Here is a 6,773-nt window from a genome sequence, read left to right on the forward strand (position 1 = left end):
AAAGGGACCGGATGCCATGATCTTCGTTTTCTGAATGTTGAGCTTTAAGCCAACTTTTTCACTCTCCACTTTCACTTTCATCAAGAGGCTTTTTAGTTCCTCTTCACTTTCTGCCATAAGGGTGGTGTCATCTGCATATCTGAGGTTATTGATATTTCTCCCAGCAATCTTGATTCCAGCTTGTGCTTCTTCCAGCCCAGCGTTTCTCATGATATACTCTGCATATAAGTTAAATAATCAGGGTGACAATATACAGCCTTGACATACTCCTTTTCCTATTTGGAACCAGTCTGTTGTTCCATGTCCAGTTCTAACTGTTGCTTCCTGGCCTGCATACAAATTTCTCAAGAGGCAGATCAGGTGGTCTGATATTCCCATCTCTTTCAGAATTTTCCACAGTTTATTGTGATCCACACAGTCAAAGGCTTTGGCATAGTCAATAAAGCAGAAATAGATGTTTTTCTAGAACTCTCTTGCTTTCTCCATGATCCAGCGGATGTTGGCAATTTGATCTCTGGTTCCTCTGCCTTTTCTAAAACCAGCTTGAACATCAGGAAGTTCACGGTTCACATATTGCTGAAGCCTGGCTTGGAGAATTTTGAGCATTACTTTACTAGGGTGTGAGATGAGTGCAATTGTGTGGTAGTTTGAACATTCTTTGGCATTGCCTTTCTTTGGGATTGGAATGAAAACTGACCTTTTCCAGTCCTGTGGCCACTGCTGAGTTTTCCAAATTTGCTGGCATATTGAGTGCAGCATTTTCACACCATCATCTTTCAGGATTTGAAATAGCTCAACTGGAATTCCATCACCTCCACTAGCTTTGTTCATAGTGATGCTTTCTAAGGCCCACTTGACTTCACATTCCAGGATGTCTGGCTCTAGGTCAGTGATCACACCATCGTGATTATCTGGGTCATGAAGATCTTTTTTGTACAGTTCTTCTGTGTATTCTTGCCATCTCTTCTTAATATCTTCTGCTTCTGTTAGGTCCATACCATTTCTGTCCTTTATCGAGCCCAGCTTTGCATGAAATGTTCCCTTGGTGTCTCTAATTTTCTGGAAGAGATCTCTAGTCTTTCGCATTCTGTTGTTTTCCTCTATTTCTTTGCATTGATCGCTGAAGAAGTCTTTCTTATCTCTTCTTGCTATTCTTTGGAACTCTGCATTCAGATGCTTATATCTTTCCTTTTCTCCTTTGCTTTTCGCTTCTCTTCTTTTTATAGCTATTTGTAAGGCCTCTCCAGACAGCCATTTTGCTTTTTTGCATTTCTTTTCCATGGGGATGGTCTTGATCCTTGTCTCCTGTACAATGCCACGAACCTCAGTCCATAGTTCATCAGGCACTCTATCTATCAGATCTAGGCCCTTAAATCTATTTCTCACTTCCACTGTATAACGATAAGGGATTTGATTTAGGTCATACCTGAATGGTCTAGTGGTTTTCCCTACTTTCTTCAATTTCAGTCTGAATTTGGCAATAAGGAGTTCATGGTCTGAGCCACAGTCAGCTCCTGGTCTTGTTTTTGCTGACTGTATAGAGCATCTCCATCTTTGGCTGCAAAGAATATAATCAATCTGATTTCGGTGTTGACCATCTGGTGATGTCCATGTATAGAGTCTTCTCTTGTGTTGTTGGAAGAGGGTGTTTGTTATGACCACTGCATTTTCTTGGCAAAACTCTATTAGTCTTTGCCCTGCTTCGTTGCATATTCCAAGGCCAAATTTGCCTGTTACTCCAGGTGTTTCTTGACTTCCTACTTTTGCATTCCAGTCCCCTATAATGAAAAGGACATCTTTTTTTGGGTGTTAGTTCTAAAAGATCTTGTAGGTCTTTATAGAACCGTTCAACTTCAGCTTCTTCAGCATTACTAGTTGGGGCATAGACTTGGATTACTGTGATATTGAATGGTTTGCCTTGGATACGAACAGAGATCATTCTGTTGTTTTTGAGATTGCATCCAAGTATTGCATTTCGGACTCTTTTGTTGACCATCATGGCTACTCCATTTCTTCTGAGGGATTCGGGCGGGTCATGGTGGAGAGATCTGACAGAATGTGGTCCACTGGAGAAGGGAATGGCAAACCAATTCAGTATTCTTGCCTTGAGAACCCCATGAACAGTATGAAAAGGCAAAATGATAGGATACTGAAAGAGGAACTCCCTAGGTCAGTAGGTGCCCAATATGCTACTGGAGATCAGTGGAGAAATAACTCCAGAAAGAATGAAGGGATGGAGCCAAAGCAAAAACAATACCCAGCTGTGGATGTGACTGGTGATTGAAGCAAGGTCCGATGCTGTAAAGAGCAATATTGCATAGGAACCTGGAATGTCAGGTCCATGAATCAAGGCAAACTGGAAGTAGTCAAACAAGAGATGCCAAGAGTGAATGTCGACATTCTAGGAATCAGTGAACTAAATTGGACTGGAATGGGTGAATTTAACTCAGATGACCATTATATCTACTACTGCGGGCAGGAATCCCTCAGAAGAAATGGAGTTAGCCCAAGTGGAGCAAAAAGTGAGAGTTAAATTTAAGCGAATAGGTATTCCTTCTGCAGCAGAGATAATAAAAAAGCTTCTAGCAAAGGTGCCATCAGGCTCTTGGACTCTGTGCCTCCCACTGCAATTGGTCACTTCAAGCAGTCAGCTGAGAAGCTGATTGAGGAGAAGGGAGCTGTGGAAGCTTTGGCAGCAGCCCTGGCCCAATTCTCCAGTGCCACATCAATAGATCAGCGCTCCTTGATCAACTCAAATGCGGGCTTTGTGACCATGATCTGTGATGCTCAACTGAAACGCCAAACATTAGTTATGCTTGGAAAGAACTTAAAGAGCAACTGGGTGAGGATATTGATTCCAAAGTGAAGGGAATGGTCTTTCTCAAAGGAAAGCAGGGTGTTTGCTTTGATATCCCTACTGTATCAGTAACAGAAGAACAGGAAAAGTGGAATGATTCATGGCGATTGGAACCTTTCTGTGGCCACAGAGCAACCAGAGCTAGAAGGACCATGAGAGCGATGTCACAACAGGGGGAAGGCAATTGAGGCTTCAGGGGACAGCGCGAGAACAGCCGAGGTGTCAGGGGACAGTGGGAAAGAAGTAAAAGCTTCAGAGGACAGCAATCAGGAGGTGGCAACAAAAGTAACAGATTCCAAAACAAAGGCCAGAAGCAGAGTTTTAATAAAGCATTCCGACAGAAATTTGAAGAAAAGGATTTATTTGGCAAAAACAACTGTGTTCGGCAACATGGGACTGAACATTGTTTTTCATACAAAGTTAAAAGCACACTGTTATTTCCTTCCTAACCACTTGCCCAGAGTCCATCTCTTCGAGAGAGGTAAGCTTCATCTAAATTATTTAATCTGTGGTGACTGTCAGTTATAACTTTATTGCTACTTCTATCTTGGGTATTCCTTTGGAAAAAGTGTATGGATTCATTACATATTCTAATATATTGTCTACAGATTATAAGATAAAGTCAAGCATGTATCTGCTGATACTTTTTTAGTTGATCTGTCTTTTATACTTAGAATGTCTCTTAGTAGGCTTCCTGGTGGCTCAGATGGTAAAGAATCTGCCTGCAATGCAGACCTGTGTGTCAATCCCTGGGTTGGGAAGATCCCCTGGAGAAAGAAATGCCAACCCAATTCAGTATTCTTGCCTGCAGAATTCCATGCACATAGGAAGGAGCCTGGCAGCCTAGAGTCCATGGGGTCACAAACAGCTGGACGCGACTGAGTGACTATCACTCACTCTTTGCTGTTGCTCAGTTTGCCCAGTCATGTCCACCAATTTGCAACTTCATGGACTGCAGCAGGCCAGGTCTCCCTGTACCTCACCATCTACTGGAGTTTGCCCAAGTTCATGTCCATTGAATCGGTGATGCCATCCAGCCGTCTCATCCTCTTACGCCCTCTTCTCCTTCTGCCCTTGACCTTTCCCAGCATCAGGGACTTTTCCAATAAGTCATCTGTGCACATCAGATGACCAAAATACTGGAGCTTCAGCTTCAGCATCAGTCTTTCCAGTGAATATTCAGGGTTGATCTCCCTTAAGATTGACTAGTTTGATCTCCTTGCTGTCCAAGGGACTTTCAGGAGTCTTCTCCAGCACCACAGTTCAAAGGCATCAATTCTTTGGTGTTCTGGCTTCTCTACAGTCCAGCTCTCACTGGGAAGACCACAGCCTTGACTATGTGGACCTTTGTCAGCAGAGTGATATCTCCACTTTTCAACACACTGTCTATGTTTGTCATCACTTTCCTGCCAAGAAGCAATCATCTGATTTCATGGCTGCAGTCACCGTCTGCAGTGATTTTGGAGCCCAAGAAGAGAAAATCTGTCACTACTTCCACCTTTTCCCCTTCTATTTGCCATGAAGTATGGGGGCTGGATGCCATGATCTTAGTTTTTTTAATATTTAGTCTTAAGTCGGCTCTTTCACTCTCCTCCTTCACCCTCATCAAGGCTCTTTAGTTCCTCTTCATTTTCTGCCATTAGAGTGGTATCATCCGCATATCTGAGGTGCTTGTTGCTTCTCTCACCTATCTTGATTCCAGCTTGTAACTCATCTAGACCAGCATTTTTCATGATGTGCTCAGCACATAGGTTAAACAAACAGGGTGACAGCAGACAGCCCTGTTGTACTCCTTTCCCCCTCTTGAACCAATCAATTGTTCCACACAGGGTTCTAACTGTTGCTTCTTGACCTGCATACAGGTTTCTCAGGAGACAAGTAAGATGGCCTGGTATTCCCATCTCATGATCCACACAGTCTAAGGCTTTAGTGTAGTCAATGAAACAGAGATAGATGATTTTTTGAAACTCCCTTGCTTTCTGTATAATCCAGCAAGTGTTGGCAATTTGATCTCTAGTTCCTCTTTCTTTTCTAAACCCAGCTTGGACATCTGGAAGTTCTTGGTTCACTCTCTCTGTTGGTAAAAGGTGACTTTTAAAAAAGATACAATCAACACATGGAGAAAGATACAATGATTGTCAAAGATTTTAACTTATTAATCAAAGAATCAAAAAGAAATTACAGTTGGCTCAAATGAAAACTGGAAGAATATTGGCATTAATTTATAAATTGAAGCAAAATGGAACTACACCCAGGGAATGCACATGTGTGTGCTCAGTCATATACAACTATTTGAGACCCCGTGGACTGTAGATGCTCCTCCATCCATGGGATTTCCCAGGCAAGAATACTGGAGTGGGTTACCATTTCCTTCTCCAGGGAATCTTCCCTATCCAGGGATTGAACCCATGTCTCCTGTGTCTCCTGCCTGCGCAGGCAGATTCTCTACCACTGAGTCACCTGGGAATCCCACCACAGGGAATAATCCATAGCAAACTACTGGACACAATTGATTTGTATTTCTGTGGACAAAAATCATGGATCATTACCAGTTTTTTGTTTTTTTTACAAATTAATGAGTTGTAAAATAGCATAAAGACAGCAAAAGGAGCAGAGAACCTGCAGAATCAGGTTACCCAGACATGTTTCCATCGCATATACCCAGTGAGCTTCTCAGTCCATTTCATAGTTTTTTGTTTTTGTTTTTGTTTTTTTTTTACAATTTTTCCTTTTACTGCTTTAAGTTTGAAACTGTCAAAAATGTCAAAAAAAAACTTTCAAGTGTTTTATAAATGGCAACAGCAGGGAGATGGCAATTGAAACACCTATTTCAACCATCAGAAGATGCATTTTTTTTTTTACAATTTTACTTATTTATGTTTATTTTGGCTGTGCTAAGCCCTCGTTGTTGTGCACAGACTTTGTCTAGTTGCAGTGAGCAGGCGCTACTGTGTAGCTGTTGTGGTTTCTCACTGTGGTGGCTTCTCTCATTGCAAAGCACGGGCTCTAGGGTGTACAGGCTCAATAGTTGTGGTGCACCGGCCTACTTGCCCCTTGGCATGCGGGTCCTGTACCAGGGATTAAACCCATGTCCCCTACATTGGCAGGTAGATTTTTAACCCCTGGATCATCAGGGAAGCCTGATACATTTAGTTTTGAAAGCACTATGTGAAAAAAGCTATTCTAGATTAAGGTGGAAAAAAAAAAGGAAAAAGTGAATTCACTGTAAGTTCAGATGTATCTAAAATAATCAGATACATATGCATACAAGTTAGCACTATCAAAAAATTTTATGAATTTGGAAGTAATCTAAAATATATTTCATAAATCTTTCTGATGTCTCTTCAAGCATAAAATTACAGTTTGAATGGGTAAAAAGAAGCTCTGTGCAAACCAACATGATGAGTGTCCTCAACTCTGCATGTTGAATTTCTTAGACAACTGGAAGGAGATGTCAGTTACAATCAAAGCTAGAACACAGTCCAATGGCTTTACATGAAGCATTTGCAGCCTCCTCACTTGTCAACAGACTTTCTTTCTTGGGTTATAAATATTCCATGTGTGTGGTGGCTGTGTTCCCTGTCAACTTGGTTAAGCTGGAACTATTTTTTTTAATATAATTTTATTTATTATTTTTGGCTGTGCTGGGTCTTCCTTGCAGGCTTTCTCTAGTTTCAGAGAGCGGGGGCTACTCTCTAGTTGCGGTGCCTGGGCTTCTCAGCTCGTCGACTTCTCTTGTTGTGGAGCACAGGCTCTAGGGCATGTTGGCTTCAGCAGCTGTGGTGCAGGCTCAGTAGCTGCCGTTCCTAGGCTCTAGAACACAGGCTCAAAAGTTGTGGTGCATCGGCTTAGTGGGATGTAGGATATTCCCAGATTAGGGATCAAACCCCTGTCTCCTGCAGTGGCAGACAGATTC

At 42.1% G+C, this 6,773-nt stretch overlaps 1 pseudogene; it reads left to right on the forward strand.

Moving 5' to 3' along the window:
• The window catches only part of LOC104987912, a 13,353-nt pseudogene extending 10,340 nt beyond the window's left edge, over nucleotides 1-3,013 (forward strand).
• The last annotated feature ends 3,760 nt before the right edge of the window (nucleotides 3,014-6,773 follow it).

The sequence above is a fragment of the Bison bison genome, unplaced genomic scaffold (assembly GCF_000754665.1).
Source record: "Bison bison bison isolate TAMUID 2011002044 unplaced genomic scaffold, Bison_UMD1.0 scf7180017864108, whole genome shotgun sequence".
Classification (NCBI taxonomy): domain Eukaryota; kingdom Metazoa; phylum Chordata; class Mammalia; order Artiodactyla; family Bovidae; genus Bison; species Bison bison.